Source organism: Salmo salar, chromosome 12, assembly GCF_965601325.2.
Source record: "Salmo salar chromosome 12, fSalSal1, whole genome shotgun sequence".
In the NCBI taxonomy this organism is placed as follows: Eukaryota; Metazoa; Chordata; class Actinopteri; order Salmoniformes; family Salmonidae; genus Salmo; species Salmo salar.
The window spans coordinates 43,259,080-43,272,095 of record NC_138302.1 but is presented as its reverse complement, the minus strand read 5'-3'; the positions used below and the strand labels follow the sequence as shown (position 1 = coordinate 43,272,095).

The window sequence follows — 13,016 nt, the reverse complement described above, 5'->3', positions numbered from 1 at the left end:
AAAGTAGAGCATTGCAGTAGTCCAGCCTAGAAGTAACAAAAGCATGGATACATTTTTCTGCATCATTTTTGGACAGAAAGTTTCTGATTTTTGCAATGTTACGTAGATGGAAAAACGCTGTCCTTGAAACAGTCTTGATATGTTCTTCAAAAGAGAGATCAGGGTCCAGAGTAACGCCGAGGTCCTTCACAGTTTTATTTGAGACGACTGTACAACCATCCAGATTAATTGTCAGATTCAACAGAAGATCTCTTTGTTTCTTGGGACCTAGAACAAGAATCTCTGTTTTGTCCAAGTTTAAAAGTAGAAAGTTTGCAGCCATCCAGTTCTTTATATCTGAAACACAGGCTTCTAGCGAGGGCAATTTTGGGGCTTCACCATGTTTCATTGAAATGTACAGCTGTGTGTCGTCCTCATAGCAGTGAAATTTAACATTATGTTTTCGAATGACATCCCCAAAAGGTAAAATATATAGTGAAAATAATAGTGGTCCTAAAACAGAACCTTGAGGAACACCGAAATTTACAATTGATTTGTCAGAGGACAAACAATTCACAGAGACAAACTGATATCTTTCCGACAGATAAGATCTAAACCAGGCCAGAACTTGTCCATGTAGACCAATTTGGGTTTCCAATCTCCCCAAAAGAACGTGGTGATCGATGGTATCAAAAGCGGCACTAAGATCTAGGAGCACGAGGACAGATGCAGAGCCTCGGTCTGACGTCATTAACCTCTTGGGGCTAGGTGGGACGCTAGCGTGCCACCCGTGGTGCACTCCATCAACAGCAGGTGCATTTCAAGAGCGGCAAATTTGAATCCAAATAAATGTCAAAATTCAAATTTTTCAAAAATACAACTATGTTACACCATTTGAAAGATAAACATCTCCTTAATCTAACCACGTTTTACGATTTCAAAAAGGTTTTACGGCGAAAGCATAAATTTAGAGTATGTTAGGACAGTACATTTACAAGAGTTGTGTGTAATGTTTTGTCAAGTCAAAGACAGGGTCACCAAAACCATAAAACCAGCTAAAATGATGCACTAACCTTTTACAATCTCCATCAGATGACACTCCTAGGACATTATGTTAGACAATGCATGCATTTTTAGTTCTATCAAGTTCATATTTATATCCAAAAACAGCGTTTTACTATGGCATTGATGTTGAGGAAATCGTTTCCCTCCAATAACCGGCAGTCAAGTCAGCGTCAGAAATTAAATAATTAAAATTAGAAAACATTGGTAAAATATTATATTGTCATTTAAAGAATTATAGATTTACATCTCTTGAACGCAATCAACTTGCCAGATTTAAAAATAACCTTACTGGGAAATCACACTTTGCAATAATCTGAGCACTGCGCCCAGAAAAATACGCGTTGCGATACAGACTAGACGTCATGTTGGGGAGATCTAAAATCGAAAATACTATGTAAATAATCCATTACCTTTGATTCTCTTCATCAGATGTCACTTCCAGGTATCACAGGTCCATAACGAATGTAGTTTTGTTCAAAAAAGCTCATCATTTATGTCCAAAAATCTCCGTCTCGTTAGCACATGATGTAAGCCAGCCGGACTTCTCGTCATGAACGAGGGGAAAAAATATATTTCCGTTCGTTCAAACATGTCAAACGTTGTATAGCATAAATCATTAGGGCCTTTTTTAACCAGAACATGAATAATATTCAAGGTGGACGAATGCATACTCTTTTATAACGTATTGGAACGAGGGTACCCAAGATGAACTCGCGCGCAAGGTGTCTAATGGGCCATCATCGTTCCATGGCTCTTGTTCGGTCAGATCTCCCTCCAGAAGACTCAAAACACTTTGTAAAGGCTGGTGACATCTAGTGGAAGCAATAGGAAGTGCCAAAATATTCCTAAACCCCTGTGTTTTTCAATGGGATAGGTTTAAAGTCAATACAACACATCAGGTATCCACTTCCTGTCAGAAAATGTCTCAGGGTTTTGCCTGCCAAATGAGTTCTGTTATACTCACAGACACCATTCAAACAGTTTTGGAAACTTTAGAGTGTTTTCTATCCATATATAATAAGTATATGCATATTCTAGTTACTGGGTAGGATTAGTAACCAGATTAAATCGGGTACATTTTTTTTATCCAGACGTGCAAATGCTGCCCCCTAGACCCAACAGGTTAAAAGGTCATTTAGGGATCTAACATTAAGTAACCCAATTTTGAGATGTGAGGTATCACAATCTCTTTCAATAATGGCAGGAATGGAGGAGGTTATACTAGTGAGATTGCTAAAGCGAACACCGCCATCTTTAATTTTGCCCAACCTAGATCGAGGCACAGACACGGTCTCAATGGGGAAAGCTGAGCTGACTACGCTGACTGTGCTAGTGGCAGACTCCACTAAACTAGGAGGCTGGCTAACAGCCTGCTGCCTGGCCTGCACCCTATTTCATTGTGGAGCTAGAGGAGTTAGAGCCCTGTCTATGTTCGTAGATAAGATGAGAGCACCCCTCCAGCTAGGATGGAGTCCGTCACTCCTCAACAGGCCAGGCTTGGTCCTGTTTGTGGCTGAGTCCCAGAAAGAGGGCCAATTATCTACAAATTCTATCTTTTGGGAGGGGCAGAACACAGTTTTCAACCAGCGATTGAGTTGTGAGACTCTGCTGTAGACCTCATCACTCCCCCTAACTGGGAGGGGGCCAGAGACAATTAATCGATGCCGACACATCTTTCTAGCTGATTTACACGCTGAAGCTATGTTGCGCTTGGTGACCTCTGACTGTTTCATCCTAACATCGTTGGTGCCGACGTGGATAACAATATCTCTATACTCTCTACACTCGCCAGTTTTAGCTTTAGCCAGCACCGTCTTTAGATTAGCCTTAACGTCGGTAGCCCTGCCCTCTGGTAAACAGTGTATGATCGCTGGATGATTCGTTTTAAGTCTAATACTGCGGGTAATGGAGTCGCCAATGACTAGGGTTTTCAATTTGTCAGAGCTAATGGTGGGAGCCTTCGGCGTCTCAGACCCCACAACGGGAGGAGTAGAGACCAGAGAAGTTTCGGCCTCCAACTCCGACTCGCTTAATGGGGAGAACCGGTTGAAAGTTTCTGTCGGCTGAATAAGCGACACCGGTTGAGCATTCCTACAGCGTTTCCCTCCAGAAGCCATGAGAATGTTATCCGGCTGCGGGGACCGTGCGAGGGGGTTATACTAACGTTACTATCTGTACTTACTGGTGGCACAGACGCTGTTTCATCCTTTCCTACACTGAAATTACCCTTGCCTAACGATTGCGTCTGAAGCTGGGCTTGCAGCACAGCTATCCTTGCCGTAAGGCGATCGTTCTCCTGTATATTATAAGTACAACGACTGCAATTAGAAGGCATCATGTTAATGTTACTTAGATTCGGCTGTTTGAAGTCCTGACGAACCATGTCCTGATAAAACCTCCGGGGTGAAAAAGTTTAATGAAAAAAGTTGAGTGAGGGAAAAAGTAAAAATATACGGTAATGAAAAAGTAAAAACCGTGAGGTAGTCAGGTAGCAAAGTAAGATCGGCAACAAAACGCACAGCAGCACGTAAACAAGTCTGTAAGTTGTGACCGGAAAACCTATTGTTTGTACAGATGAACGTGGTACCTTCAGGCGTTTGGAAATTGCTCCCAAGGATGAACCAGACTTGTGGAGGCCTACAATCTTTTTTTTAGGTCTTGGCTGATTTCTTTTAGATTTTTCGATAATGTCTAGCAAAGAGGCACTAAGTTTGAAGGTAGGACTTGAAATACATCCACAGGTACACCTCCAATTGACTCAAATTATGTCAATTCAAAGTATTAAATCCAAGATGGCGTGGCTGTCAGCGTCTTTGTCCTGTCGTGTCCCTTGTATATATCTTTTTACATCTTTTTCTTCGCATATCTTTTAAAAATATTTTCCTAAACAACTTCTAAATACTCTCCTGCAACCCGCCTCACCCAATGTGGCGTGGATCTGTTTTTATTTCTAAAGTATTTCTATTTACTTCGGCTCTGGAATCCCTCAACTGAAGCTAGCTAGCTAACTACCTACCAGCTATCAGTCAGCAAACCATTGCTAGCGGTCATCAGCTAACCTTTTGCTCGGAAAGTTCTCGCCAGTTCGAACAACGTGACTCAAACCAGAGCATAACGGAACTATTATTATTTTTATTTTTTTCCCCCCATATCCCCGGATTCCTACCGCAAACTCTGAACATTTTCATCAGGATCTTTGCAACTAGCTAACCGCAATCCCGGGTGACTACTCCTGGTTAGCGCTTCCATCCCGGAGCAAGCACTAATTAGCCTGAAGCTAGCCCGGCCAGGGCTCCTGAGCTACCACCGAAGCCCACTCCTGGGCTACAATATCCGGACCCATTCTACTGCCGGTACGGGGCATGGAAACCCGCCGATCCTCTATGACTGGAATACCGACATAATCTGCCCGAGGATTCCAACAGGCTCCTCAGGCGCGACGTCCCTTGAAGGCCCATTCTGCTAACCCGCGGCCTTCTAGCTACCTAGAGCTACTTGGAACCCTACTAATTCCACGACTGGTCTATCGACGTCACCGCACGAAGAGGCAAAAACAGACTTACCCCCATCGTGACATCCCCCAAAGGCTAACTTGCTTGCCCCGGTCTGCTAACTGCTAGCTTGCCTGCCCCGGTCTGCTAACTGCTAGCCCCGGTCTGTCAACTGCTTGCTTGCTAACCTGGTCTGCTAACTGCTAGCTTGCCAGCCCCGGTCTGCTAACTGCTAGCTTGTTAACATCGGCCTGCTAACTGTCTGAATCGCCGTGTCCCCAGTCAGCCCAACCACTCACTGGACCCATATGTTCACTTGGCTACGCATGCCTCTCTCTAATATCAATATGCCTTGTCCATTACTGTCCTGGTTAGTGATTACTGTCTTATTTCACTGTAGAGCCTCTAGCCCTGCTTAATATGCCTTAACCAACCTTGTTGTTCCACCTCCTACATATGCGATGACATCACCTAGTTTAAACGTCTCTAGAGACTATATCTCTCATCATTACTCAATGCCTAGGTTTACCTCCAATGTACTCACATCCTCCTTACCTTTGTCTGTACACTATGCCTTGAATCTATGCTATCGTGCCCAGAAACCTGCTCCTTTTACTCTCTGTTCCGAACGTGCTAGACGGCCAGTTCGTATAGCCTTTAGCCGTACCCTTATCCTACTTCTCCTCTGTTCCTCTGGTGATGTGGAGGTTAATCTAGGGCCTGCAGTGCCTAGCTCCACTCCCACTCCCCAGGTGCTCTCATTTGTTGACTTCAGTAACCGTAAAAGCCTTGGTTTCATGCATGTTAACATTAGAAGCCTCCTCCCTAAGTTTGTTTTACTCACTGCTTTAGCACACTCTGCCAACCCGAATGTCTTAGCCGTGTCTGAATCCCGGCTTAGGAAAACCACCAAAAACCTTGAAATCTCCATCGCTAACTATAACATTTTCCGCCAAGATAGAACTGCCAAAGGGGGCGGTGTTGCAATCTACTGCAAAGATAGCCTGCAGAGTTCTGTATTACTATCCAAGTCTGTACCCAAACAATTCGAGCTTCTACTTCTAAAAATTCACCTTTCCAGAAACAAGTCTCTCACTGTTGCTGCTTGCTATAGACCTCCCTCTGCCCCCAGCTTTGCCCTCGATACCATATGTGAATTGATTCCCCCCATCTCTTCTGAGCTCATGCTTAACACCCCGGCCATCCTGCAATCTAAGCTTGATGCCCTCAATCTCACACAAATTATCAATGAACCTACCAGGTACAACCCCAAATCCGTTAACACGGGCACCCTCGTAGATGTCATCCTAACTAAATCGCCCTCCAAATACACCTCTGCTTTTTTCAATGAAGATCTCAGCGATCACTGCCTCATTGCCTGCATCCGTAATTGGTCTGCGACCAAACGACCACTCCTCATCACTGTCAAACGCTCCCTAAAACACTTCGGCGAGCAGGCCTTTCTAAACGACCTGGCCTGGGTATCCTGGAATGACATTGACCTCATCCCGTCAGTAGATGATGCCTGGCTATTCTTTAAAAGTGCCTTCCTCACCATCTTAAATAAGCATGCCCCACTCAAAAAATGTAGAACCAGGAACAGATATAGTCCTTGGTTCACTCCAGACCTGTCTGCCCTTGACAGTACAAAAACATCCTGTGGCGTTCTGCATTAGCATCGAATAGCCCCCGTGACATGCAACTTTTCAGGGAAGTTAGGAACAAATATACACAGGCAGTTAGAAAAGCTAAGGCTAGCTTTTTCAAACAGAAATGTACATCCTGTAGTACTAACTCAAAAAAGTTCTGGGACACTGTAAAGTCCATGGAGAATAAGAGCACCTCCTCCCAGCTGCCCACTGCTCTGAGGCTAAGAAACACTGTTACCACCGATAAATCCACTATAATTGAGAATTTCAAGAAGCATTTCTCCCCTGCTGGCCATGGTTTCCACCTGGCTACCCCTACCCCGGTCAACTGCCCGGCACCCTCCACAGCAACCCGCCAACGCCCCCACCATTTCTCCTTCAACCAAATCCAGATAGCTGATGTTCTGAAAGAGCTGCAAAATCTGGACCCATACAAATCAGCCGGGCTAGACAATCTGGACCCTCTCTTTCTAAAATTATCTGCCGACATTGTTGCAACCCCTATTACTAGCCTGTTCAACCTCTCTTTCGTATCGTCTGAGATTCCCAAAGATTGGAAAGCTGCCGCGGCCATCCCCCTCCTCATTAAAATGCAAATCAATTTATAACATTTTTGACATGCGTTTTTCTGGATTTTTTGTTGTTATTCTGTCTCTCACTGTTCAAATAAACTTACCATTAAAATTGTAGACTGATCATTTCTTTGTCAGTGGGCAAACGTACAAAATCAGCAAGGGATCAAATACTTTTTCCCCTCACTGTATCTTCCTCACTAGCTTTAAGCACCAGCTGTCAGAGCAGCTCACAGATCACTGCACCTGTACATAGCCCATCTGTAAACAGCCCATCTATCTACCTACCTCATCCCCATACTGTATTTATTTATATATCTTGCTCTTTTGCACCCCAGTATCTCTACTTGCACATTCATCTTCTGCACATCTACCATTCCAGTGTTTAATTGCTATATTGTAATTACTTCGCCATCATGGCCTATTTATTGCCTTAACTTACCTCATTTGCACTCACTGTATATAGACTTTTTGTTTTCTTTTGTTCTACTGTATTATTGACTGTATGTTTTGTTTATTCCATGTGTAACTCTGTGTTGTTGTATGTGTCGAATTGCTATGTTTTATCTTGGCCAGGTCGCAGTTGCAAATGAGAACTTGTTCTCAACTAGCCTACCTGGTTAAATAAAGGTAAAATAAAATAAAAAATGTGCCTATCAGAAGCTTTTAAAGCCATGACATCATTTTCAGGAATTTTCCAAGCTGTTTAAAAGCAGTCAACTTAGTGTATGTAAACTTCTGACCCACTAGAATTGTGATACAATGAATTATAAGTGAAATAATCTGTCTGTAAACAATTGTTGGGAAAATTAGTTGTCGTGCACACAGTAGATGTCCTAACCACCTTACCAAAACTATAGTTTGTTAACAAGAAATTTGTGGAGTGGTTGAAAAACGAGTTTTAATGACTCCAACCTAATGTGTATGTAAACTTCCGACTTCAACTATTTATTTATATATATATATATATATATATATATATATATATATATAGTATGATTCATTTCAGTGTGTAAAGTGGGCCGAGGAACACTGCAAACAGACTATTTTTCCAGGAATGGATCACAATAAAAATGTCATAGGCTGTACCTGTTGTGTGGCTGTTTGGGGTGTGATGTAGGACTACATGTTAAAATACCAACAACGTCAGTCATAGTGAAGATAACAATGGATTTTCATTAGTTCAGTGTTATATATGGGGTGCAGGGAGTAAGTTCAATTCATTATAAGAGATGGGTCCTGTAACCACTTTTACCTCAGCACATTGTTTGCTAACATTTGCTTACACTTTCATGTCAGCAAAAATATGTCACTTTAGAAGATTGTCATGTCTTTCATGGTAATTGAATTGCTCTCCATATGACCCCATGGTGCCTGTACAAGGTGTGAAACTTGTGAGGAAATGTAACACCCCAGTACTCATCAGGTAGACACTTCTAGAGGTTAAGGGGGGCTGGTTAACACACATCGCAGATATTGGCTGTGTGTTGATCCTGGAGGGAGGCAGTGTGTATGTGTGTGTGTGTGTGTGTGTGTGTGTGTGTGTGTGTGTGTGTGTGTGTGCGTGTGCGTGTGTGTGTGTGATTAAAAATGTGTGTATCTGCGAGTGTGTGTGTGTTGGCAAGATGAAGTTGGTGAGAGTGCTGATGTAAAACGGCGGTGGCTGAGGCGAATGAGAAATGTAATCAGCCTAGTTCACTAGCCATGGCCTGGTTAGGGTCTCCACTATATTGGTTCACCACTCTGAATTGATTTGCCCTATTCCGGACCCAAAGTTGTGATGATTGATATATCATCTTTGCATAGCCCATTGATGTGCTTAACATAATTTTGTGATGAATCGTCTGATTCCGCATGCCATTCTATGACCCTATTCACATTAGCAGACAGCATGTATCACTGGTGAGTTATAATGTGGCAGACGACATTTACCTGGAAAGAGGTTGTCGTCATTTTAACCTTCTCATTTGATCTCCACTGACACATTTAAGTTCTCATTTTTGTCAGGGAATTCATTATGGTTTCAAGGGGAGCTGCCCTGGCTGCTAGCGTGCTGTGCTAACGTGCTAGTTGTTTGAAGGGCTAAGTGTATCAGTTAGAATCAGGTAATCGTCTGGGTCAAGTATTCAAGCTAAATTAAATAATTCCATTCATGGAATAATTTACTGAGTTAATCTACAGTTATTATGAATTTAGAGGGAAATTATGTTGTCTGAAGACAATTTTTCTAATAACTGAACCTAATCCTCTAATTGCTACTCTCTCATGTAAGTTGGTACATTATGGAATAAAAGCCTTTATGATATCGGTCACTTGCCTTGTGCCAGAAACCTTCCAGATCTTTTTGCCCACTGTAGAATGCCCTGCTGCCAAATGTGAGGCAAGCTATAAAACCACATACTAATCTAAAAAACGGTAATAAAAGGTTAGAGATAGTCTAAATAAAGTCTTTTTTGGGGCCGGTATGTGGGCTCTGAATGTGTGTATCCAAACAGAAACAAATGTCTTGGTGTTGTTTTACCTCAGATTAGTACATCAATTGGAAGGCATTCGATCCAGAACCTTGACATGTCCCTGGCTTGGTGTTCAGTTATCAAAGCAACGTCCCTGAGAATGTCTGTGTCTCTTCAATATATTCTTTGTTATTCCAGCAGCACGTCCTCTCACACCTATTCATCTCTCTTCCTGTCTGAACCTCACACATTTTACACTACCTTTACTTTGGTTCCATCTCTCTGCTCTCTGTCTTTCTTTTCTCTCCTTGCTGATTTCAACAATATTGTGTAATAAAAGTACAGTAGTTCACAGTCGCAATAGTTTCTCAGACATTCCTGAGACTTGATGGGTCTGTGTTCAAATAGTATGTTTTCTTTCATATACCTTTTAGCATTTGAATAAAAGATCACAGAAATGTCCCATATGTACAAAAAAGCTTATTTCTCTCAAATTTGTGCACAAATTTGTTGACATCCTTGTTAGTGAGCAGTGTATCCTTTGTCAAGATAATCCACCCACCTGACAGGTGTGTCATATCAAGAAGCTTAAACAGCATGATCATTATACAGATGGCGCCAACAGAGAGTGTCACCTCGCTTCTAGTCCTTAGGAAACATTGCAGTATTTCGTTTTTTTATGTATTATTTCAAACATTGTTAGCCCAGAAAATCTTAAGTGTTATTACATACAGCCGGGAAGAACTATTGGATATCAGAGCGACGTCAACTCACCAGCACTACGACCAGGAATATGACTTTCCCGAAGCGGATCCTTTATTCGAACCAGAGGCTGACCCAAAATAATGTCGCCACAAAAGAGGTAGACGGAGCGGGCTTCTGGTCAGACTTCAGAGGCATGCACACCACCCACCGCTTCCGAGTATATTACTCGCTAATGTCCTGTCTCTAGATAACAAGGTAAACGAAATTAGGGCAAGGATTGTAACATACTCTTTGTCACGGAAACACGGCTCTCTGGGGATATGCTGTTGGAGTTGGTACAGCCACCGGAATTCTTTGTGCGTCGTGCCGACAGAAATAAACATCTCTCCTGGAAGAAGAAGGGCGGGGGTGTATGTTTCATGATTAACGACTCATGGTGTAATTGTAACAGCATACAGGAACGCAAGTCCTTTTGTTCACCTGACCTAGAATTCCTCACAATCAGATGCCGACCGTATTATCTACCAAGAGAATTCTCGTCGGTTATTGTCACAGCCGTGTATATCCCCCCTCAAGCCGATACCAAGACGGCCCTCAAGGAACTTCACTGGACTCTATGCAAACTGGAAACCATATATCTTGAGGCTGCATTTATTGTAGCTGGGAATTTTAACAAAGCTAATTTGAGAACAAGGCTACCTAAATTCTATCAGCATATTGATTGTAGTACCCGGGCTGGCAAAACACTGGATCACTGCTACTCTAACTTCCGCAATGCGTACAAGGCCCTCCCCTGCCCTCCTTTCGGCAAATCTGACCACGACTCCATTTTGCTTCTCCCCTCGTATAGGCAGGAACTCAAACAGGATGTACCCGTGACAAAGACTATTCAACGCTGGTCTGACCAATCGGAATTCACACTTCAAGGTTGTTTTGACTGGGACATGTTCCTGGTAGCCTCAGGTTAATATAGATTTACACGCTGATTCGGTGAGTGAGTTTATAAGGAAGTGCATAGGAGATGTTGTTCCTACTGTGACTATTAAAACCTACCCTAACCAGAAACCGTGGATAGAGGATATCTTTCGCGCAAAACTGAAGGCACGAACCACCGCATTTAACCATGGAAAGGTGACCAGGAATATGGCTGAATACAAACAGTATAGTTATTCCCTCCGCAAGGCAATCAAACAATCGAAATGTCAGTATAGAGACAAAGTGGAGTCGCAATTCAACGGCTCAGACACGAGACGTATGTGCCAGGGTTTACAGGCAATCACGGACTACAAAACAAAACACCCACTACACTTGCCCGCTTTGAGGATAATACAGTGCCACCGACGCAGCCCGCTACCAAGGACTGTGGGCTCTCCTCCTCCATGGCCGACATGAGTAAAACATTTAAACGTGTTAAGCAAGGCTGCTGGCCCAGACGCATGTGCAGACCAGCTGGCTGGTGTGTTTACGGACATATTCAATCTCTCCCTATCCCAGTCTGCTGTCCCCACATGCTTCAAGATGGCCACCATTGCTCCTGTACCCAAGAATGCAAAGGTAACTGAACTAAATGACTGTCGCCTCGTAGTGCTTACTTCTGTCATCATGAAGTGTTTTGAGAGGCTAGACAAGGATCATATCACCTCCACTTTACCAGTCACCCTAGACCCACTTCAATTTGCTTACTGCCCCAATAGGTCCACAGACGATGCAATCACCATCACACTGCACACTTCCCTAACCAATCTCGAGAAGAGGAATACCTGTTCATTGACTACAGCTCAGCATTCAACACCATAGTACCTTCCAATCTCATCATTAAGCTTGAGGCCCTGGGTCCCAGCCCCGCCCTTCGCAATTGGGTCCTGGACTTCCTGACGTGCCGCCAGCAGGTGGTGAAGGTAGGACACAGCATATCCGCTTCGCTGATCCTCAACACTGTTGCCCCACAAGGGTGCATGCTCACCCCTCCTGTACTCCCTGTTCACCCACGAATGCGTGGCCATGTTTGCAGACAACACAACAGTAGTAGGCTTGATGAACGACGAGACAGCCTATAGGTAGGAGGTGAGGGCACACGGAGTGTGGTGTCAGGAAAACAACTTCTCACTCAATGTCAACAAAACAAAGGAGATGATCATGGACTTCAGGAAAACAGAAGAGGGAGCACCCCCCCATCCACATCGACGGGACAGCAGAGGAGAAGGTGGAAAGTTCCTTGGCATACACATCACAGACCAATTGAAATGGTCCACCCACACAGACGGTGTGGTGAAGAAAGCGCAACAGCACCTCTTCAAACTCAGGAGGCTGAAGAAATTTGGCTTGTCACCTAAAACCCTTACAAACTTTTGCAGATGCACAATTGAGAGCATCCTGTCGGGCTGTATTACCGCCTGGTACGGCAACTGTCCTGCCCACAACCGCAGGGCTCTCCAGAGGGTAGTGAGGTCTGCACAACGCATCACCGAGGGCAAACTACCTGCCCTCCAGGACACCTACAGCACCCGATGTTACAGGAAGGCCAAAAAGGTCATCATGGACAACAACCACCCGAGCCACTGCCTGTTCACCCCGCTACTATCCAGAAGGCGAGGTCAGTACAGGTGCATCAAAGCTGGGACCGACAGACAGAAGCTGTTTTTCAATCTCAAGGCCTTCAGACTGTTAAACAGCCATCACTGACACAGAAAGGCTGCTGCCTACATACAGACTCGAAATCAGGCTGTCTCTAATAAGGAGTATTTCTGTCTGTAATAAAGCACTTTTGTGGGAAAAACTCATTCTGATTGGCTGGTCCTGGCTCCAGTGGGTGAGCCTGGGTCCCATGTGGGTGGGCCTATGCCCTCCCAGGCCCACTCAAGGCTGTGCCCCTCCACAGTTGTGAAATCCATAGATTAGGGCCTAATTTATTTATTTGTTGACTGATTTCTTAATATGAACTGTAAGTCAGTAAAATCAATGAAATTGTTCAATGTATGAGAGAGCGAGAGAACTATGTAAGTGAGAGAGATGTGTGTGGGTACCTAAAATGATTTTTCCTCAAAAGTTATTTAACGTGGTAATTTGCAGTGAGCGATGATTTGCCAGATAATTATTGCTGAG

At 43.7% G+C, this 13,016-nt stretch overlaps 1 protein-coding gene across 5 annotated transcripts in view; it reads left to right on the top strand.

Moving 5' to 3' along the window:
* LOC106565046 (receptor-type tyrosine-protein phosphatase T) overlaps positions 1-13,016 on the top strand; it is a 500,470-nt gene that overhangs the window by 188,086 nt on the left and 299,368 nt on the right. The gene's annotated exons all lie outside the window — the stretch shown is intronic.